Raw genomic sequence first — 25,137 nt, 5'->3', positions numbered from 1 at the left:
CACTGAATGGGATATCTTTGGCGCTTTGTGCACCACATCCGACAGAATGAGGTGTCAGAACACTCATGTAAACAATAAAAGCGAGAATAATAGAACAAAACGTACGCAGTCAAGCAAACGAAAACAATACTCACTCCCAAAGCTTTTTAGCAGCAGCTTGGATTTCAGAAATCGCTGCTCATTCTCAGCTCGAAAGCGAATCAAGCGGCGTGTTTCCTCTGGATAACAACTTAAAACACGTAAATAATGGAGAAAATACATTTATGACAATCTTTCGCCGCGGGAACCGCCATCTTTCTGAAATCCGCATGAAATCTCGCTGAAATCCGCATGGCATTGTGGGAAATCACTCAAACCCCTTCGTTCGGAGTCAGCTCCAGGAAAATCTCCGTTTGGAGGGGTACAGAAGCCTTCCCCTACCCCTCCGCGTTAACTGGGATTGGGATACCCCTACCCCTTCACGTGAACGCGCAAAATGGAGGGGAAGGGCCAAGGGGTTGGTCCAAGGGGTGAAATGGGATTCGTCCTTTAACCTGTGTGATGGATGGAGTTTATCAAATGCAGAAGAGATTGCAGCCATGATGAGAACCTGGTGATCTTAAAAAGGTCTGAAGAAACCTCAGATCACATGTGAGTACATGAACACTGATGTGGAAACACCCACTGTACTTGTGCTCTGATTTTTCTGTCACAGTGTGCCTTAATTTTCCACGCTGGTGCCTGTTCTACTCCCTGCAGCCGCTTGTGTTACTCAATTATCGTTATTATAGTGTTGTATATTACTCTTGTTATTCTGAGGGTTGCTTTTTGACTCATTTGAGTGATTGAACTGCTCGGGTATGGTTTTGTACAAACAATATCAAGACACACTTTCAGAAATTCTTCAGTTGTTCATCTAAAGCTAGAGGATCAGATGTAGTGCCAAGTATAACCTTTTTATTCTTTCTTTTTTTTTCTGGAAGATAAGACCTAATTATCCAATTCGCCTTGAATGTACCAGTAAAGTGACCTTTTTTCTAAGAGAATAAGTATGAATTGATTATGTGTGTCTGACAAAAGTCCAAATTATGAGCAAGTAGAACTCTTAAATATCCAATTACCCTTTAAAGCACCCATGGTGTCCACTTTTATCTGAGAGTGAATGCATGAATTGGACATGTACACTAAACAAACTCCTCATTAGTGCTCATTCTCAACGTTTCCCAAAGTAGAACCATTTTTGGATCCTGAAAGCACTTCATTATCCAAAGAAACCTTAAAGAACTAGAATGAATGGAGTAAAGTTTCAAATTATTGCTATTTTCCAAATCAGGACTCATCTTGGAAGCTATAAATTCTTAATTATCCAAGTAACCACGAAAGAATCTCTAAAGAACCCATTATTATTTTTTTACACTATGAATATATGTGGGCGGCACGGTGGTGTAGTGGTTAGCGCTGTCGCCTCACAGCAAGAAGGTCCTGGGTTCAAGCCCCGTGGCCGGCGAGGGCCTTTCTGTGTGGAGTTTGCATGTTCTCCCCGTGTCCGCGTGGGTTTCCTCCGGGTGCTCCGGTTTCCCCCACAGTCCAAAGACATGCAGGTTAGGTTAACTGGTGACTCTAAATTGACCGTGAGTGTGAATGGTTGTCTGTGTCTATGTGTCAGCCCTGTGATGACCTGGCGACTTGTCCAGGGTGTACCCCGCCTTTCACCTGTAGTCAGCTGGGATAGGCTCCAGCTTGCCTGCGACCCTGTAGAACAGGATAAAGCGGCTACAGATAATGAGATGAGATGAGATGAATATATGTAGCTGCTGGATAATCTTGTGTACAAACTCTAAATTATTGCTGATTATAATTCTGAATCATTTTTAGAAGCTAATAATTCTGTCCAATTACTGTAGCTCTTAAATAAAGCTGTAGTAAATATTAACTGGGTATGTGTGTGCTACAAATTCCAAATTATTGCTCATTATTAATTCATGTTTTCTTAAGTAGAAATATTTTTGAAAGATAAAACCCCTTAATTAGCCAATGAACCCTGAAAACCCCTTGTGGAATTCATTTTCCTAAGAGTGTGTGTTTAACTGGGTAAATGTGAAGTAGAACCCTTCATGGATACTACAAACTCTTCATTTGTCAATTAACACTTAAAGAACCCTTGAAACCCCCACCCACCCACAGCACCACCACCACCACCCCAAGATGGTAGATATTAGCTTGGAAAGTAACTTAAAATTATTCTTAATTATACTTGTTTTCTAAAGTGGAATCCTTTTTTGGAAACTAGGAACATTTAATTATCCAATGTGTCCATAAAGAACCTTTATAGCCATTTATACACCTTTATAAAAATATTCTTTCTATATATTAACTGCATAAGTACACTTACAAACTCCAAATTATTGCTAATTATGTGTTTAGAACCTTTTTTTGAAAAAAAAAAGTATGTATTAATGAGGTAAGTGTATGGTACAAGCACCAAGTTATTTCTAAATATAACCATTTTGCAGATTTGAACCCTTTTTTGGACGAGGAAAAAAACCCTCTTAATTATACAGTGACACATGAAAGAACCTCTACAGAACCCTTTTGTTTTCTAATTGGACACACAGGTGGTACACATGCCAAATTACTGCTAATTATAAGTGTTTTCCAAAGTAGAGATGGTTTTAAAAAATAACCACCCTCAATATTATAATGAATCCTTAAAGTGCTGATGACACGAACATGACTCTATGCAATTTCTTAAATAAACTATACAACATGGCAAACATGTTAGATTTCTGTTATAATTACGTGAAAAGAAGCTGTTGTTACGCAAATATCCAACTTTTAATTTCACAGCGCAAGAAAACTGGGTCCGTGGCTCGCGGCCATGTTGTGACGTCAGCGGGAGAACACGCTGCGGTTCACTGGCTGTTCTACTCTGGTGCTACTCAATGGAAATGGTGCATGAAAACGCCGGTGAACTCTCTAGTGCTAGCTCTTCCTCTTCTGGGAGTCTAGAATTGTGTTGATCTCTTCCGAATGGAATCTATGATAGCCTACCCTCTTTACCCTTTGCCTCTCGTTGCTAGGCGGCAGTTACATGAAAGCCGCAAGCTTTCACAAGCAAATACATGACTGATATCACGCCGACTTTATGATTACATTTATGATTATCATGTAGAATCTATAGCTCTACGTACCTTTATCTTATGTCATTTCACAACACATGTTCTGACAGGAGGACTGTCTTTGGATCCGGCATAGCTACTAGTAGACCCCCTCTGGAATACTGGCAGTGTTGCCAGATTGGGAGGTTTCCCGCCCAGTTGGGTGGTTTCAAGTGCATTTTGGTGGGTTTTGAACATATTTTGGGCTGGAAAACATCAGCAGTATCTGGCAACAGATACTGCTGATGTTTTCCAGCCCAAAATATGTTCAAAACCCACCAAAAAATGCACTTGAAACCGCCCAACTGGGCGGGAAACCTCCCAATCTGGCAACACTGTGTAGGCACTGCTGATGGTAGTAACACACGTTTGTGCTGAACTGCACACCCAAGAGATTATTTTAAGCTGGGAAGGGTGTCAAAACAATCCAAATCGAAGTGTTCAGAGCACAGGACGGATGTTGGTGAGGGCTCCCACTTGTCACGAGTGCACCTGGCTTGCTTCACCCACTTCGCATGCAGCTCAGGATCTCTGGGAAACTTGAATAAACTTACCCCATCCTTGTGGGTTTTGGAGCAAAAGCCGGCAACACAACGCGAAGGCATAATAACTATATATATAATAATGTATAATAATGTCTAATAAAAATACTAATAATGATAAACTGAACACCTGTCGCATCAACAACAAACTGGTAAGTTAGGAGGAAGGTTCTTTTGCTGACGTCATATAGCTCCTCCTCCTCTTTCGTCTCCTGGGTGCTGCAGCCCCGTCAAATTTGCCCAAATAGCCACGTTTTTTATCATAACTTGTAAAATAGGCGTCTTCGTGAATTAATATATGGATCATCGGGAATTACTTTTTATGTTATAAAACATCGCCAAAGATGTCAAAAACGTGTCATCAGCACTTTAAAGAACACCTGAAGAAGCCATTTTCCTAAGAGTGTGTTGATTAACTGGATATATGTGGAGTACAAACTCCCAATTACTTGTCTTTCTTCTTCTTCTTCTTCTTCTTCTTCTTTGACATTTAGCTCCTTAGTACTTGGTACACAGTAAGAAAAAGGGTTCTGTAAGCATTCTTTAAGAGGTTTTTTGGATAATCTGGAGTTCCTGGCTTCCTAAAACTTTCAGGATTGATTTCCATTGCAGGAACCTCTATAGGATCTCGACTGATTCTCCCAGAGGGACAACGGAAGAACCTGGAAGGATGCATCCTCAAAAGTACAACAACAGTCCATAAAGTTTCTAAAAGTAATGTTAGATGTCGGGCGGCACGGTGGTGTAGTGGTTAGCACTGTCGCCTCACAGCAAGAAGGTCCGGGTTCGAGCCCCGTGGCCGGCGAGGGCCTTTCTGTGTGGAGTTTGCATGTTCTCCCCGTGTCCGCGTGGGTTTCCTCCGGGTGCTCCGGTTTCCCCCACAGTCCAAAGACATGCAGGTTAGGTTAACTGGTGACTCTAAATTGAGCGTAGGTGTGAATGGTTGTCTGTGTCTATGTGTCAGCCCTGTGATGACCTGGCGACTTGTCCGGGGTGAACCCCGCCTTTCGCCCATAGTCAGCTGGGATAGGATCCAGCATGCCTGCGACCCTGTTGGACAGGATAAAGCGGCTACAGATAATGAGATGAGATGTTAGACGTCTGTTACAATCAGTTTCCCAGGTAGAAGGTTAAAGTGCATATCACGGGTAAATTCAGGAGCAAGATCAATGTAATTCTGCTATTTTATATTAAACTTTGGTCAAATATCTGTTACATTTTGCATTTTGTGCAATTTTTTTTACCTTGCACAATACCAGAAAAATTCAGTTGAAATCAAGCCATTTGAGGTGAATTGGTCCGCCTCTGAAAAAACTTGGCATCTGGATTTCCCGGCAAACATTGATTTTCGTGATGTCGCGTGCAGGACGCCTCCTTCTGAATCCTACGTCAGCACTGGTTTGTTTATGAGAAAACGACCTGGTGGTTTTCTGCAAATTTCTTCAACGTTATCACGTAATTATTAAAATGGTTAACAGATGTATCGTAGGAGGGTGTAGCAACACCAATCATGATGGGATTAGTACTCATCGTTTCCCAAAAGACCGGACAATGAGAGAGAAATGGGAGCGCTTGGTCTACACAGGCTGTGCACTGAAACCGTGCAAAGCTCTCGCAGCCTGCCGGCGCTTCCGCAGGTGACGTCACGAATCTGGCTCCAGACTCCCTTGGGATTTTTCCAGACACGTTTTGTTATTTTATTTTTTTTCTACTGTAGACAGATGGCCTTGTGCAAAATTACCGTTCTGGATGAGTGTGTAAAGGGACGTACTTTCAGATAAAAAAACAAAAAACAAAATTGGTCCAGAATATGCCCTTTAAACTTCACATGGCTGACACGAACATTGTGATATTGTGTATGAAGGATCACAGAAAGCATTAAATGAGTCATTTTTTCTCAGGAAAGGTCAGGATCAGGATATCAGGATGAAGTGCAGATGGAGTGATCTGCATTATGAACTTTATTCTTTTTTTTCTTTCACTATGTTGAATGTAACTCTCAGAAAATAATAAAAATAAACAATATCATTTTCATTTTGATGAAATTTTGCTCTTAAATAAGTAACATGTTTGAGGATTTTTAAGATAGAATTAGCAAATAGACAAAATACAAACTACCATCCCTGCGAATCATGTACAGTACTTTCCGTCTGTGATGTGTTCACAGTATTTTATACTTTCAAACTGAGCTCATTGATCAATATTACAACACTAATGAAAAAAAGAAAACAGACCTAGTCTTCTTCTTCACATACTCTTAGTTAGCTAATGCTTAGATATGTAATGATACTTGTATGCAATGATAAATTGTGATACAACTTTGACAATTTGAAACAATGAAATTTAAAAAATGAATCATGATTATTATTAGGCCGCATAACCTGTTAGATTTTCCTTGCCATAATTGTTGTTTAGACAGTGCCATTATTAACATATGATAGCGGGAATGCACATGACTTCACCCTATGTGGAAGTAACACAGCTCTAATGCAAATGTGACCCCTCACCGAATCCAGGGACATATGTCAGCCGAAATGAATCCGAGATAATCGCAAAAGAAGCATTTTTTTTCGAAATTTGTGATTTTAGTTTTTTTTCCATCATGTGCAAGTTGAGATCTTGAAGAATGCAATCAGTATTTCAGATAATAGATTGTTTTGTTGGAAAAGCATACATTTTTTGTTGCAAATTGTCTTGTTTTTGTCAGGACTGTAGCCTGCTGGGGGGTGTGGGTAAATTACCATATGGGCCATTCACATGATGATTTAAGTCATTTGTTGTTTGTTTTTCGCGAATCAGCTGTATGATCCGGGCTGAGCGCATGGCTACTTAACTGCATACAGGCGTGTGATTTCACTATGGAATGAGTTACTAAACAGAGCGCAGAGGAGCTGAAACACCGCGAAGCAAACAGACACTCGGTATTTACATCGGAGATAACCATTTCTAGCAAAAAACCCCGCAACCTCGTTTTCCAGATTGAATGGAATACTTGAATGATCGGATGATACACGGACCGTTCTAGGATTACATTCCATCGGAGGCATTGGTGTGTGCAAGGCGCCGTTTCTATTTCTGATGGGGTGAGTTTATTAATCTAAGGCTGTGTGGTTATTTTTGCATGTAACGGAGAGTGTTGTGGTTTGGTTAAGCCTAGGTCACAACCGGACGTACGATTTTTTGGCCGTGTGATTTTTGGCGTTTCCCAAATCGCTGCGTTTTTTTTTTTTGTTCACAGAGAAAGACGCGCGTTGGCCGTAAGTTTGTCTTGCAACCTGAAAAAAATGTAAGCGCCCATGGAGTTTGTTTGACATGACAAAGAACCTCTGCGGCTCGAAAATCAGCACATTACACGCGCGCTCTCGTGCGTTTCATGCGTGCTCTCCGTGTGTTTCTTGCGTTTTTTGCATGTAGACCGGCTGTAGGAGCACGGTACTGTACGGCCGGTTGTGACCGAGGCTTTACATGAAACTAGTGTTGTGTTAGTTGTGTCATCATCGTGCTATCTTTCTTTCTTACGGTGTGAGTAATTTTTCAACCACAAAACGTTAAAGTATACTTTAGGACTTATTTTTGTACTTCATAATTGTGTTGGGCATACTTTGCATGGAAGGAAAATTGACGTGTTGATCTTTGTTTACATGAAAGTAGTATCGTGCTAGCTCGTAGGGGGTAGGGCTTTCCTTAATATCATGCAAATGAGCACCATTATGTGCCCGCCCTACACCCAGAGTAGCTGAGATGGAAAACTTTGAGGGCGATTTTCTCCCTTTCCTGTTTTAAGAGGTATACACTTTCAAAAGGCCACACATTCTTCAAATATTGTCAGATCTCTACATGGAAGGCATCATTGGAAAGCTTAGAAACTGTACTTTCTGAATCTGTCAATAACTCAAAATGCCCCCGGGCCGACATGTATCCCTGGATTCTGTGATCTGCCACAAATAATAATAATAATAATAAATAAATAAACGGGCGGCACGGTGGTGTAGTGGTTAGCGCTGTCGCCTCACAGCAAGAAGGTCCTGGGTTCGAGCCCCGGGGCCGGCAAGGGCCTTTCTGTGCGGAGTTTGCATGTTCTCCCCGTGTCCGCGTGGGTTTCCTCCGGGTGCTCCGGTTTCCCCCACAGTCCAAAGACATGCAGGTTAGGTTAACTGGTGACTCTAAATTGAGCGTAGGTGTGAATGTGAGTGTGAATGGTTGTCTGTGTCTATGTGTCAGCCCTGTGATGACCTGGCGACTTGTCCAGGGTGAACCCCGCCTTTCGCCCATAGTCAGCTGGGATAGGATCCAGCTTGCCTGCGACCCTGTAGAAGGATAAAGCGGCTACAGATAATGAGATGAGATGAATAAATAAACAGGTCTAAAATGGGAAAGAGCTGCTGTGTGACTGACTGCACCAATAGATTTCACATGAAATCAAAGCTCTGGTGGCGAAAGATGAAGAAAAAACAAGAAGAGAAGCAAACGAAGGCAGTACAAATGTTCACAAATTCTTATTAAGAAAAGGCCTATTTGTTATTAACTTTTTCATTAAAAGGAATATTTTAGTTTATAGTCTATTATATTATATAGACACAAGTGTTTTAGTGGGAAATACACCACTTGTATTTTTCATACGAGCTCCATCTGGGATATGGAGAACCAAAACCATGACATCTCATCTCATTATCTCTAGCTGCTTTATCCTGTTCTACAGGGTCGCAGGTGAGCTGGAGCCTATCCCAGCTGACTACGGGCGAAAGGCGGGGTACAAGTCGCCAGGTCATCACAGGGCTGACACATAGACACAGACAACCATTCACACTCACATTCACACCTACGCTCAATTTAGAGTCACCAGTTAACCTAACCTGCATGTCTTTGGACTGTGGGGGAAACCGGAGCACCCGGAGGAAACCCACGTGGACAACATGCAAACCCCACACAGAAAGGCCCTCGTCGGCCACAGGGCTCGAACCCGGACCTTCTTGCTGTGAGGCGACAGCGCTAACCACTACACCACCGTGCCGCCCAAAACCATGACATAAATCTCTATATGTCACTCATGAGGAAATCAATGATAAATTTGTTTTGATAAATTTGGGTACTTTATGTTTGTGAATGTGTCGATATAATAAAAGAAAATCACATGTTGGCTTGAAGATATGAAGTTTATCTTCTTGAGTTGAAAAACTCATATTTTTATTATGGGGAAAAAAAGTGAATTCAATATTGTGAATCGAATGGAATTGTGAATCAGGTGAATTGTTACATGCCGACTAATGCTATATCCAAATAAACATATGATCCTCTATTTATGTGGAAGGAATAAACTCTCCATTTTATACTTTTATAGAAAAACAATCAATGACAGTGTGTGATGTGATGAAGTTACGGTATCCCTCTTAAACCACAATGATTTGCCACTGATTACAAACTGTATGAATTAAAGAGTTAGATATTATAGTTTTATCTATTTTTACATATGTCTGTTTTTTTAATTAATAATTTAGTTCCAATCTGTAATTTGGGTAACAGGGTTGGACTATCCGTTAATACCACAAAATCACAATTTCACACAAAGAGAGAGGGGGCTTATCTTTACGCTGTGATCTTCAGAAACTTTCAACTTGTGAGCATGTGACTTGTGGAATAATCCAAATATGTTGTTGGGGTGAATGTGTTCAGGTAACAGAGTGACGTGAATGAACTAAAATGTACATTTTTCATCACCTTCATAATCATTTATGAATAATTTATGAAACAAAATGTTTTAACCATGAGATGTGAAATGGATTCACTTCACATTAATGCAAAAATAATACCGTTTCTGAAGTGTTTTAATGGTTATAGACGAAGGTAAAGTGCAGTTGCAGTGGGCCGAGGCAGGTTATTTTTCTGAAACATGTTGGTTGTTGTGAAGGAAACATTACCTGCGTTTAAATGTCTTTTAGCATTACGTTATATACAGATTGTGTAAATGTAATATCAGTGGAACACAAATGGCACCAAAATTATTGGAAGGAAGAAGAAGATGCAGGGAAACAGTTCTCCAGAACCGGCACTGGGAACCACTCACACACCTCATCTAATAAATCACACTGTTGGGCTGAAACTCAAATTCAGAGCACGGCTTTTAACACGGGATTTGAACTCGAAGAACTCAACCATTTGAATAAATCTTTGCGTGTCCGTGATTTCATTCTGCTTCAGGAGAACAGACTTCTCTTATTACAGAGGTCAAAAATGACTCACGGCTTTATTCAGACTTTGGGATGCGCACGAGTATTTAAATATGCAGTCGAAACCGAGTTCATTTCATTTTCAGTTCTCAAAAAAAACATCTATTAATCATAATAATTTAAACCTGACCTTCTGAAGTAATTGGAGGAATATCAATGAGCAAGTGAAGGCAATGTTTGATTTATAACGATGTCATATGGATAAAGAGAAGAAAAGGCAAACCTCACCTTTCACTCGAATCTTAATCTGTGTAAATTCTGACACAAATTGAGCAAGCGTGAGACTGTGTTCGTGAGATATCTTGTAATTTTGTAAAAGAAAATGAGAAAATGAGAACTGAAAACTTTGACTTTTCTTACACAATAGTTCTTTGGCCAGGAATCCTTAAAGGTTTCTCCTTCAGAAAAAAAATACAAATAAATAAAAAAGTTCCAAGTAAAACCTCTGTTAATGTCCAAAGCATTTTTCAGGTACTTTTTTCCCCCTGTTCTTTTAACAGTTCAGGGGGAAAACATTAAAACATTCCCTACAGAGAGTGAAGTGTTTAGTTTTCAAGTCAGGAAAATATGAACTTAAATCTTGAGGAACCCTTGAGGAATCATCCTAAACCTTCAAGGAACCTTTTCTTTAAGAGTGTGTACATTTTTTTTTTAAATGTGAACTATTAATACAACCCCAATTCCAAAAAAGTTGGGACAAAGTACAAATTGTAAATAAAAACGGAATGCAATCATTTACAAATCTCAAAAACTGATATTGTATTCACAATAGATCATAGACAACACATCAAATGTCGAAAATGAGACATTTTGAAATGTCATGCCAAATATTGGCTCATTTGAAATTTCATGACAGCAACACATCTCAAAAAAGTTGGGACAGGGGCAATAAGAGGCTGGAAAAGTTAAAGGTACAAAAAAGGAACAGCTGGAGGACCAAATTGCAACTCATTAGGTCAATTGGCAATAGGTCATTAACATGACTGGGTATAAAAAGAGCATCTTGGAGTGGCAGCGGCTCTCAGAAGTAAAGATGGGAAGAGGATCACCAATCCCCCTAATTCTGCACCGACAAATAGTGGAGCAATATCAGAAAGGAGTTCGACAGTGTAAAATTGCAAAGAGTTTGAACATATCATCATCTACAGTGCATAATATCATCAAAAGATTCAGAGAATCTGGAAGAATCTCTGTGCGTAAGGGTCAAGGCCGGAAAACCATACTGGGTGCCCGTGATCTTCGGGCCCTTAGACGGCACTGCATCACATACAGGCATGCTTCTGTATTGTAAATCACAAAATGGGCTCAGGAATATTTCCAGAGAACATTATCTGTGAACACAATTCACCGTGCCATCCGCCGTTGCCAGCTAAAACTCTATAGTTCAAAGAAGAAGCCGTATCTAAACATGATCCAGAAGCGCAGACATCTTCTCTGGGCCAAGGCTCATTTAAAATGGACTGTGGCAAAGTGGAAAACTGTTCTGTGGTCAGACGAATCAAAATTTGAAGTTCTTTATGGAAATCAGGGACGCCGTGTCATTCGGACTGAAGAGGAGAAGGACGACCCAAGTTGTTATCAGCGCTCAGTTCAGAAGCCTGCATCTCTGATGGTATGGGGTTGCATTAGTGCGTGTGGCATGGGCAGCTTACACATCTGGAAAGACACCATCAATGCTGAAAGGTATATCCAGGTTCTAGAGCAACATATGCTCCCATCCAGACGACGTCTCTTTCAGGGAAGACCTTGCATTTTCCAACATGACAATGCCAAACCACATACTGCATCAATTACAGCATCATGGCTGCGTAGAAGAAGGGTCCGGGTACTGAACTGGCCAGCCTGCAGTCCAGATCTTTCACCCATAGAAAACATTTGGCGCATCATAAAACGGAAGATACGACAAAAAAGACCTAAGACAGTTGAGCAACTAGAATCCTACATTAGACAAGAATGGGTTAACATTCCTATCCCTAAACTTGAGCAACTTGTCTCCTCAGTCCCCAGACGTTTACAGACTGTTGTAAAGAGAAAAGGGGATGTCTCACAGTGGGAAACATGGCCTTGTCCCAGCTTTTTTGAGATGTGTTGTTGTCATGAAATTTAAAATCACCTAAGTTTTCTCTTTAAATGATACATTTTCTCAGTTTAAACATTTGATATGTCATCTATGTTCTATTCTGAATAAAATATGGAATTTTGAAACTTCCACATCATTGCATTCCGTTTTTATTTACAATTTGTACTTTGTCCCAACTTTTTTGGAATCGGGGTTGTATCATGTATTAATATTATATGTTTTTGCATGACGGTCTCTAGTACGGTATATTTGAGTACTTTAAGGAAAATAATTAACAACAATTGTTACACTATGTCCCCAAAGAGCAGAAACTGGAGACTCCTTCCATTATTGTTAAATAAATATCTTATTACAGAAACTTCACCAGATTAATGATTACACACATTTAAAAAGAAAATCTGAATCTGGAATTTAACCAATCTATGTCATGAACATGTATGAACAAAACATTGTAATAAGTGCTTTCCAGGCAGCTTTGCCTATTTATTATTTATTTATTTATTTATTTGTGCTTTGACACACCATTAACCTCAACATGTTGCCTCATTCCTGAATATATTGGATTCAAAACAATACAGTAATGTGTAGCATAGTGAACTATTGCAATGAACCACATGCAAACCATCTGCTATACTACTACAACACCAACAACAACAAAAAGAAAACAACTTGTACAAGAAAGAAGAACTGGGTTAGGGTTCTTATTCGGGTTTGGTTTTGAGATTGTTGGGGGAAATCATGGCCTAATGGTTAGAGAAGCAGTGTTGGTACTAAAAGGTCACTGGTTTGATTCCCTTGAAGTGCCCTTGAACAAAGCTCCAAGCCCCCAACTGCTCCCCAGGCTGCTCTGGGTATGTTGTACGTCTCTCTGGATAAGAGCATCTGCTAAAATGCCTGTAATGTACAGTAATGGTCTTAGAATGCACAGTGTGATTAATTTTGTATCATTGTCAAGTTAAATTTATTTAACAAACAGCAGGAGTTGCCCCAAAGTGCTGTATAGTGAAACAATGATATAAGGAACATCCATCCATCAAGTATCTGTAGTCACTTATCCTATACAAGGTCACACACAAGCTGGAGCCTATCCCAGCTGACTACGGGTGAAAGGCGGGGTACACCCTGGACAAGTCACCAGGTCATCACAGGGCTGACACATACAGTAGACACAGACAACCATTCACACTCACATTCACACCTACGCTCAATTTAGAGTCACCAGTTAACCTAACCTGCATGTCTTTGGACTGTGGGGGAAACCGGAGCACCCGGAGGAAACCCATGCGGACACGGGGAGAACATGCAAACTCCACACAGAAAGGCCCTCGTCGGCCACGGGGCTCGAACCTGGAACCTTCTTGCTGTGAGGCGACCATGCTAACCACTACACCACCATAATATAAGGAACATCGCAGGGCTGACACTAACCACAACACCACCATGCCGCCTATAAGAAACATAGAATAGTAAAGTAAAAAGAGTATCAATAAAACGTAGACAAATATAATTTAGATAAAATAGTAGAAAGAATAAAGCAACACAGATAACAATAGGATGGAAAGCTAATGAAAATATCAGAGAGGAACAAATGACCCAGTGACCTGAGTGACCTGAGAGTTCATGGATATACAAGGGTATTAAAAAAATAATAATAATTTTACCCAGAAACATCCCATTTTGGGGTATAACTGTATACTATAAAGTCTTATATCACTGTAAAAGAAAAAATTAAATTAAATAAATAAATTAATTTAAAAAAATAAATTAATAATAATAATAATAATAATAATAATAAAATCTTAAATGAAATAAGCAATCAAAGAAAAAAGTTTTGAGCTGGCATGGTGATGCTCCAGGACAATACGCCCATCCACACAGTACAGGTGGCAGGGGCAGAAACAGCCAAATGTGCCTTTGAATTGTTGCCCCATGCCCCTTACTCACCTGACCTGGCACCGTCTGACTTTTGTTTGTTTCCCAAACTGAAATCCCACTTGCCTGGTTGCCATTTTCAGAGTGATCATGAAGTCATCCATGCTGTTGAGGAGGATCTGGAGGCTCAAGATGTGACCTTCTTCTGCGAAGCTTGAACATCGGTGGACCAAGCGCATTGAAGTTAAAGGAGACTATGTAGAAGAATAATGCAAGAACAATCTTTCTCCTGTGATGTTTTCTGGGTGAGGATGAGAACTTTTTGAAGAGCCCTCATACTGTGGAGACTTGGCCATCCATCCATCCATCCATCCATCCATCCATCCATCCATCCATAACTGCTTATCCTGTGCAGGGTCACAGGCAAGCTGGAGACTATCCCAGCTGAGTATGCACTGTAAAAAAAAATTAGTCAAGACAACTTAAAAATGTAACGCAACCTGCTGCCAAAGGATTTTGAGTAAACTCAACTCCGGGCCAAATAGTTGTGCTGACTTGCTCTTCTAAGTCGACACAGATGAGTATTTTATGTTGACCTTACTTTATTTAGCAAGTTCAGTGCATTCAAATTGTGATGTTGAAATAAATTGAAATAATCATTCCAATTAACTTGGAAAAGCAAGTTGGCACAAAAAACATTAAGTTCTCATCTCATCGCATTATCTGTAGCCGCTTTATCCTTCTACAGGGTCGCAGGCAAGCTGGAGCCTATCCCAGCTGATTACGGGCGAAAGGCGGGGTACACCCTGGACAAGTCGCCAGGTCATCACAGGGCTGACACATAGACACAGACAACCATTCACACTCACATTCACACCTACGCTCAATTTAGAGTCACCAGTTAACCTAACCTGCATGTCTTTGGACTGTGGGGGAAACCGGAGCACCCGGAGGAAACCCACGCGGACACGGGGAGAACATGCAAACTCTGCACAGAAAGGCCTTCGCCGGCCACAGGGCTCGAACCCGGACCTTCTTGCTGTGAGGCGACAGCGCTAACCACTACACCACCGTGCCACCCAAAACATTAAGTTATCCTAAATTATTTTTTGGGGGGCCTTTTCCACCTTTATTGGATCAGACAGTGTAGAGACAGGAAATGAGTGGGAGAGAGAGACGGGGAGGGATTGGGAAATGATCTCAGGTCAGAATTGAACCTGGGTCCCCCGATTTATGGTATGGTGCCTTATCCACTTGAGCCATGACACCCCGAAATGTTCTTTTAATTTCACATAGAAGAGTATTTTATGTTGAGTTGACTTGACTTGCCTTTAGAAGTTCAGTCCAACAAATTGTTTAGTTGAAATAAATTGAAATAATAATGCCAATTAACTTAGAAGAGCAAGTTGGCACATCATGGTTGAGTTTACTCAAAATCCTTTGGCAGCAGGTTGTGTTACATTTTTAAGTTGGCTTGACTATTTTTTTTTTTTTTACAATGATTTAGTGTGCATTACATTTTTTAGTTAACACAAACCTCTCCACACTTAAGTTCTACTTCACTTTGCCTATTATTACACAAACAGAAACAAATACCGACATACAAGGAGGGAATTCCCTGGCCTCTGTTGAGGAAAGCTTAGTCTATACTCCTATAGAGATCTTGCAGTCACATGACCGGAAAGTACACAGCCGCCATCTTGTCAGTAAAAAACACAGCTGAATACTGCTGCACTCGTGTACAGAATGGATCAATTTCAACCGACGGACTACACCACTCATTTTTCTAATGAACAGATAACTAGATATATGTCTAAAATAAACGATCTACAGATTATTGACCCTTATGGCTTTCCGGACGTAGTTTTTATGACCGTGTCAGTGGATATTGAACTGCCAGCGGAATACCCAGACGTGTATAATTACCTCATCAACTTTCCCTCGCTGTTCAGTGGTGAAGCACTGCGTGCTTATAAATCTCTGGACAGTTATCTTTACAGAAATTCAGGATTTGTCAGCGACTCAGATGTGGCATCTTGTAAACAAGAAAATAATCCTCATTGGACGGGTAAGTCACTTAAGTATTGAGTATAGCACTGACCAGCCGATTATAGAATAGAATAAGGTAATTCCAGCTGTAATTCAAAATTGTCCGTCCTGTTTACCATGGATCTGGCGTTGGAGAGGTAGAGGCTTAGCAGTGGAGATTTGAGTGGCTGTTTTCTGAGCTTAGTCAACAGGCCGGCTCTGCCTGCAGCCTCTCTTTTGCTTCCGCTCCCGGCGCCGCCTCCTTCGCTTTGCTTCCGATAACAATCCATGGAGACCCCGCTGGTCTCGCTATCTCGTCCGGAATGTTGTGCATGCAATGGAAATCGCTACAAACCGTCATTTTCTGCTGGAAACCAATGTCCAGTAAGTCCATACGGTTGTAGTGGATATTGAAGTCCGGTACAGACGAACAACACACAAAAATACACACAAAAAACATAAAAAACGTGCACAGGTAGGGAGAGCTTGTAGCCGCAGCCGTTGTAGTAGAATTGTATATAGTAGGGTTTTCCAGAAGAAAAGGTAGAAGTAGAAGGCGGAAATATGGCGTTTGACCTACAAGATGGCATCTGTCACAATCTGGATCGGCTGTGACGTCACATGCAAGTGCTCCATACAGCGTCTCGTGTCAGTTTCCACGGACTTCTCACTCCACCCGCCCATTGAAACTTTTGAACTTGTGAAGTGCGCATGCGCAGTGGCATCGGTTAAGGGGCGTCAATCAGCACTTGAATATATAAGTTCACTTAACTTAATTTTCCAATTCCTATGAACTTGTGGTGAAGGAAAGGCGTCTCAACTATTTTTTTTAGTTACTTGAACAATTAGAAGGGAAATTTGTTCATTCAACTTAGAATCCTTTTTTCACTCAACAATTTTGCAAGTTACATGTTTTACAGTGTGGGTGAGAGGCGGGGTACACCCTAGACAAGTCCACCAGATCATCGCAGGGCTGACACACACAGGTGGTGTTTACATTAGACCGTATCCGTCTCGTTTTCGTCACAGATGCACTGTCCGTTCACATTAAAACGCCGGGAAACGACTCCACAGGCAGAACAACTTGAATCCGCCAGGGCCCATGTATTCAATCCATTACGTATCTGATCCGGTGCTGTGTAAACATTGAGGAACGAGGATACGCTGTGCTGAGCTCTAGCTGACGTCGTCATTGGACAACGTCACTGTGACATCCACCTTCCTGATTCGCTGGCGTTGGTCATGCCACGTTGGTCATGTGATGCGACTGCTGAAAAAAGGCGCGGACTTTCACTTCCTGCTATTTGTCCTGAATCACTGCTCGTGCGCTTCACTCGCGCGCTCTGTGAGCTGCGCAGGGTCGGAGTGCGCACCCTCCAGAGGGCACTCGCTGTTCAGGGCGGAGTGATTTGGAGCGCAGGATGCCTGCGGAGCCGAGCGTATCCGTGTATTGGCGTTGCTGTGTGCACGCGAATCGTGTATTGGCGTTGCTGTGTGCACACTAATCGTTTTAAAAACGTTAATCTGATGATCCGCTGATATGGTCTAATGTAAACACCACCACAGAGACAAACAACCATCACACTCACATTCACACCTACGGTCCATTTAGAGCCACCAATTAACCTAACCTGCATATTAACTGTTAGGTGGGGGCTAACTGTGGGGGAAACCGGAGCACCCAGAGGAAACCCATGCAGACACAGGGAGGACATGCAAACTCCACACAGAAAGGTCCCTGTCGGCCACTGGGCTCAAACCCAAAACCTTCTTGCTGTAAGGCAACAGTGCTAATCGCCACACCGCCGTGCCGCCCTGACTTGGCCATGCAGTGCTTTATAAACCAACACTTATCAAGCAAATATGAAGCATTTTTAAATAAAATGTCCGAATGTGAGCATTGCTATAGCACAAGTTGAAACCCCACCCAGAGAACAGTAAACAATGACACCGCACTCACAGAACAGCTCAGAAAAGTAAAGAAAATCTTGTTAAAGCTGGGGTAGGTATTTATTTTTTCAAAGCATGTTTTATGTTTCTTGAAATTCTCTTCATATCCTGATCGCAATGAATAAATCAAATGTTCTGATAATGAAAATAAAAAAAATCATTTGTGGCATTCGCAGGGATGTAAAAAGCTCATCCAATCAAATGATTGGATGGCCTACCTACCTGTCTACCTGTACTCACTTTGCCTGTGCACTCATTACACATGACCGGAGTCTTCCACAAGGCGTGGCAGACATATTGCAGACATATCGCTAAAGCTTGCGTGCTCGTCAACAGCTGTGAGTGCTAACAATACCCATATTCATTATGATAACATGAGGTGTTTTCTAACACGTAGGTAAAATGAGACATGAAGTCATTGGATATGACAACGACTTGCTACACTCCTCCCCCCAATCCTCTCGCTTGTGGACTCGTCCTCCAGCAGTAGTCAGGCACAGGGGCGCAGATACGTTTTTTGAACTGGGAGGGACAAAGCTGCCAGCAAACCAACCCCACCCCCAACATGTTGCAGTTGCAGGCCTAGTGCACTACTACTACCCTCCTGTGGATCACTTATTTCACCTCCCTCACTGCCATCACCAGGAACTACCTGCAGGCCAGGACAATGATAACATTTTAACATAGCCTATGGAAATCCAAAGTTTACACATTATCATCACGCACAGAAATTGCAAAACTGCAAAGCTAGTTTTAAAACCGCTAAGTTCCAACTGTTAAACATAGCGAGAGGCTGGGCTACGTGTGTGTGTGTAAAGTGTAAACCAGTGCATCCTGACTTTCTAACTATGCCTGTGTGTTGCGTGAGCGGCAGTCAGTCAACAACTCTTCGCAAAGTTTCCTTATGAAACAATATGCTCGCTGAAATTATGGCAGGGAACGCCAGATTAAACATTAAAACTGCCTTCTGAGCACTGTATCTACAGGCTACCACCGAAAGAAGGAGGCTACCAGAAAGGCATCTCTACTCCGTACGATTTTACTTTCACTACGACATTACTTTGAACAGACTATCAAAAAATTGCAAGGTGATATGATAAAGTAAGGCACAGTTTACTTACAGTCGCTGTTTTTTGAAAAAAAAAAAAACGATGCAATCGTTTTCTGCCTTTTCGGTTTGGCACCCTTTATCATGCCGTGTTGGGGTCCTGAACTAGGAGCTGTCCCTGATATGCCTGTCAAACTTGTTGTGGGTTACCATAGCAACCAAGCTCGAGCTCGCAACCTGTGCAGTCTGCGCAGCTCAACCAACCGAATATCAGTCTTTGTTTTGTTTTATGTGAGTTGTTGCAACTATGTATGTACTGCTGTGCACCTCAATAAACCGAATGGTAATTAGTCTTTTGATTTTTCCGTGAGGTTTGCCTTATGCAAAGAAAGACTAGCCTAGTAAACTAGACCCACCCACCTAGCGGCCAAAAATATTTTTTGCCTGCGAGTGGGTCTAGCCTCGCACCATATCAACAAAACACCCCGGGCATCAGATCGTGCCCGCCAATCACAATGCAAGGTTTTTGTTTGGATTCTTTGGGCGGGCTTTTGCAGGAGTGACGACAAAGCTGCGTGACGCTGGAGAAAGCAGAACAGGAAAGATGGCTATGGCTAGAGAACAGCGTGTGTTTGACTCCGCTTTGGAATCAGTTTTAGAAGAATTAGACTTGGAGTTTTCGTTGAAACATGAGCAGGAAGAGGCTCTCCGCTCATTCCTTTTCAAGAAGGACGTTTTCGCTGTTTTGCCGACCGGCTATGGCAAAAGTCTGATCTACCAGCTGGATCCGCTCGTAGCCAAAATGGGGCTAGTTTGTGCAGTATGAAGAATTAATAAACAGCTTTGAAACATTACTTTTTGATTGTTTCTTATTTTCCCGTTATTTTAAACTTAAGGGAAATTATTTCACCAAACACCACTAAATAAAAACTCTCAAAAACAGTTTAAGCAAACCCTTGAAAAACACTTGAAAAAAATGAGTGTATGTTAAGTATGTGGTACAGACTCCAAACTTGTGGTCATTATCTCCAAACTTCTTAATATCTAGAACCTGTTTATTAATTAATATGCATTTTGAAAAATTATTTATTTCAAGGCCTCCCCCACTGCTTTCTGTCGCTCTGACTACGTCACAGTCACTGTTGCGCTGATTGGTCAGAGCGTTGGCCTATACGCACAGAGACAGTTTGAAAGACAGCGGGTTGTTCCTCCTACACCCTTCGGAAATGTCTACAAGCGAGGCCAGACTAAATATTCACATTCACAGAAAGACAGCATAGACATTTTTTCCTCCCTATAAGTGGGGGGGAACGAACGAGGTGAATTTAAATCTGGGTGGGACGAATACCACCCGTCCCACCCTCTATCTGCGCCCATGGTCAGGCAGTGCACATTCATGTGATTTGGAGTAGTGGCTTTGGAGGAAGGGCTGAAGGGAGGGGGTGGGATAATTCCGTGGGATACTTTCCAAATCTAGCTTCCCCTTGCTGGTTTCTCTCAGTGTATCTACCCCAGCTTTAATGGATGGTGGGAAAAAAACAAAACAAAACTCCATATTACCTCAAGCTCACTTGTTTGTGTTTTATGCCGATTGATGATGTAAGCAGAAACATAGTTGCAATGTTATTTCTGTTATTTCTGTTGGTGTCTGATGTACGTACTATGTGTTTGTGTTATAAGTTTGACATTCTGTCATGAAGTGTCTTGTGATTGTGCTGCAATCCCAACTGCCCCTCGGGGACAATAAAGTTATCTACGACTACTAGTCATTTTCTTTAATCACAGGTTTATTATTAGTGAATAACTATGATATAATGACACAGTCTGTTATACAACTGTGTTGCAGTGTGGGTTAAGTAAGCTACAGTATGTAGCACCATGATCCTGAGTTCACATCCCAGGACTCGAAGGGGTTGAGGGTATGAGCCGGCAGCCGGAGAGGCACCAGTGCCATTACCTGTCCTGTCCACTGCTGTGACCTCAAACAAGATTCTGATCTATCCCAACTGCTCCACAGGCGCCTGAGAGGCTGACCCTGCTCTCTAATCCTGCAGAGGGGGGGAAAAATTGCTAAGCAGCAACACAAGAGCCACAATTCTAATATGAGCAAACTTCTCAAGGTAGCACTAACCGAGTTTACTCTACAAAACATTGCTTGTGGTCTCATTTGTAAAATCTTTCTTAATATGTATGCAAATGTGTTCATAAAAGCACTGATTCCAATTTGTTTAAACATGATGCTAAAAACAGACTAGGCATCACATTATGCTATAGTATATTCATGCATGAGAGTTAATGACTGCCAAGCTTGTTCACCGTTATAGCAGCTCACATGGATCTGTGATCAAGCTCTTTATAGAAGGTAACACTAGTTAGACGTGTGCACTATGCTAATGAGAACAAAACCATTAAACATTGAGGGGGGGGAAGGAATGTGAGATTATTAGAATAAAAAATGTGCATCTTCAGTACTCTCTCTCCACACAGAAACTTTAGATGAAGAAGGTAAACCTTCATCTGCGGTTCTAAATGTCTTTCTATTTACTCTAATGCCTTCCCCCCCAATAAAAATGAGCCAATAAGCATTCTGTAATAATGTGCCGTGATTGATAGTTGTGTAACTTTCTGATATTAACTGAAACACTAAGAGCCCCACCCTCTTCCCCCTTCATATTACTCAACACCATTTTCCCACTTAAAAGACACACTGACATGACATCCTCGCTTTCTGTCACAGTAAATGAATAATGTTATGCGTTCTTAATCTATCAGGGTGTGAAAGTCCTGCTACGAGGACCACCTGCTGCTCGAAGTAAGCTTTCTGATTACAGAGGAACTCTGGCCTTTCTGTTTCATTGTGTGCAGCAGGAAAATCCCTTGGTGTGATTACTGACGCCAGTCTTTCATTTGAAGCTCATGTAGATAATATTACGAGGATAGTCTTCTTTCATCTCAGAAATATTATAAGAAATATAATGTCATTACTTGGCAGTCCACCACCAAGGCTGTTGTTGGGGAAGCCGAGGAAAGGAGAGAGACCTGGTGGGGGAAGAGGAGGCTCAGACGACAGCGGAGACTGCAGTCGACACCAACAGACACCCGACCAAGCAACTTCACCTGCAGCAACTGTAGCAGACCGTGCGGCTCACGCATTGGCCTATACAGTCATACTAGGCGCTGCAACTCGATAACTGATGGATGACCCCTGGCGCAGATCACCATGATCTTTCGAGATCGAAGGAGCCAACAACAGGATGCAGAATAATTAGTTCATTCTTTTGTTATGGCTAGGTTGAATTATTGCAATGCCTTCCTGTCTGGATGTTCCAGTCGGTGTATAAAACAAGCTCCAGTTAGTTCAAAATACAGCAGCAAGAGTCCTTACTTGAACTAGAAGATATGACCACATGACCACTATCTATAATGGTCTTTCACCACAGTACCTGAGCAAACTTCTGGTCTTTTATCACCTGCCATGCCTACTTAGATCAAAAAGGTGCAGGCTATTTGTTGGTACCTTAAATAGTGAAGGCTACAGCAGGGGGCAGAGCCTTTTCTTACAAAGCCCTGCAGTTATGGAACAGCCTTCCATTAGTGTTCAGGACTCAGACACAGGGCCGTAACCAGGATTTTTCAAATACCGAGGTCAAACATTGCGATACATCTTATTTGCCAAAAAAAAATGTCCTAATATGGTGACTTTTCATACATTTTGGAAATGAGTCAAAATCACAAGCCCAACAAGATGAACATGTAGGTGAACATGTTTATTTTAACAATTTCAAAACTGCACGATCACAAAAGTATTTTGTGTGTGTGTGTGTGTGTGTGTGTGTGTGTGCGAGTGACAACGCAATCTAGCCGAGCCTGAATGGACTTCAATTGCTTTTTAAAAAATATCTGCCCTTTTCAATAGCAAAATACTAGACGGTTATTGAACAAAACCGACTAAAACGCCACATTCGGAGACTGAGCCTCACTGGAGATGGGAGTCAATAAGAGGGGCGGGACAAGACTTCCCGAGAGGAGGCTCATCTCCAGCTGGTGATTGGAGGAGGAGCTGTGAACGCGGCTGGGCTCTTCATGATTGACAGAAAGCAGTCAGAGGCGGTACATCATGTTGTAAATAAAATGTGAACATAATAAGTTTGCTACCCGTTTTCATTTCCGTTCGAAAATACAACCAATGATCAAAACAATAGTGTCTTGTGTTCACGTTAGCCTATAGTCTGGTAAGTTAGCAAAATAGCTCAAGTCTCGTCAGCACCAATAACTTCATAAACAACAGGTCACGACTGTCCAGCCGTTTCTGATCTGAAACGCACCAAATCAAATTGAGAGAGAGAATAAAAGAGTTTGTGCCGCCTGGAAAACGAAAATCCTATCTAGCTAAGTGGCTTCGACTGTTGTTGCTTGAAATGCTAATTAAAATTGCACTGTTAATGATCATAAGCATTCCGGCACATAACTGTCAGTGACTGGCAAAATTAACTCCCCTTCTTCCCTCTTTCTTTTTCTCTCACTTGTTGACTTTCCAGAGCTGAGTTTGGTTTGTTTTAGTGTAGTACACTTCTTCATCTTATGCCAATTTTCAGATTCCACGACTAATTGACAAACTGCCTGGCTGCGGAGTCGGACCTTGATGAGAACACTTCTCAGCTCTTGTATATCCCGTGGTGCTGAGCTGACTATCGCGAGGCTGCCTAATATGAAATGTTTCCAATGTCGGATATTTCAGTTTCGTTTAAAAATGATTATGTGGACTTTATTTTTAGACAAACAAATGAGAACAGGGGGATGCAAGCTGAATTTAGAATTTTCCACCGATCAAAGTCAGAACGATTTTCATCATATATTAATTTCACATTTCTGAGTGAAAAAAAAAATACCGTGGGAAAAAAATGCTGAGGACATGACCTCGGTGTCCTCAATGGTAGTTACGGCCCTGCTCAGACACAGTCTCAGTGTGAAAGTCTAGGCTGAAAATATATTTGTTTTGTTAAAGCTTTTAATTTGGGAAAGGAGCAGATCTGGAGAGTATTCAGGCACTCCGTGCACAATGTACACTGTTCTTAACCATTAATCTCTTTCTCTCTCTCTCTTGCTCTGACTTTCTAACTACAAATACCACTCCTGAGACACCAGTGATGATGACGTCTCCTTTTCTCCAAATATGCCTGATCCATCCTGATGCCCTACGTCTGGCTAGAGTCCTCATCACTTCGCTCTTGTGGAGGCTGGCCCCATATAAACAGCCTCAAGATACACTTCGAAGATGGCTTTGGACACATAATACAAACAGTTTTGCTATGATGGATTAAGATTATAATTTCTATGATGACTTTAAGACTGCAGTTGTCACGAACAGTCTTGCACTCAAGACTCCATCAACGAACAGTTGATAATGACAAAAAAATAGATGTCATGTTAAAACTATAATGAATTTCCTGGTTACACAGTTGTACTTTGTGACTCTATAGGACAGAGTTATAGAAGTGAGTTATTTATAATCACGGTATCTGTTATCACCCAGATAAGGATGGGTTACATTTTGAATCTGGTTCCTCTCAGGGTTTCTTCCTCATGTCATCTCGGGGACTTTTTCCTTGCAGGTTTTGTCAACCTGCTTTGTGAAAATATATATTGCTCAAAGTGCTATACAAATAAAATTGACTTGACTTGCGTATGACTTAGTGAACATTAGAGACATATACAGCTAACATCAGTACTTTGTTGAAAATTTATTAGAACTACCATTTTTTTTTTTTTTTAGTTTCACATGTTCTCTCTGGGGTGCTCCGGTTTCCCCCACAGTCCAAAAAAAACATGCCAGTGGGTGGATTGGCTCCTTAAAATTGCAGTGGCGAACTGTTACTATTAGAGCTAGGACTTGAGCTCAGCCAAAACTTTGCCAGACACCAAAAAAAGCAACAGGGCAAAGGATTTTACAAGGGATTAGTGGCAGGCTGCCAGGTAGCTCCGTTGTGTGTAGTTGTCGATGTTGATTTTAAAAGTAACTAAGTAAATTACACAGGGAACTGAATACTGAAGTCTGAGTGAAAAATACTGTGGCGAGCGTGCAGCGTGGAAGAAGAGTCGGAGACTAAAATCTTAGTTTCTCAGTTCTTAGCCTGTGCTACTTGGTCTTGATAGCCCTGGCTTGACCACTTTATTAGCATTCGCTAACACTACTGATGAACGAATTGCGGTTAAGCTCACGTTGGCCTTCGAGAAGGCTGAGGGTGATACATGTTTG

This window comes from Neoarius graeffei, chromosome 8 (assembly GCF_027579695.1).
Source record: "Neoarius graeffei isolate fNeoGra1 chromosome 8, fNeoGra1.pri, whole genome shotgun sequence".
Taxonomy (NCBI): domain Eukaryota; kingdom Metazoa; phylum Chordata; class Actinopteri; order Siluriformes; family Ariidae; genus Neoarius; species Neoarius graeffei.
This window is presented reverse-complemented; position numbering follows the sequence as displayed.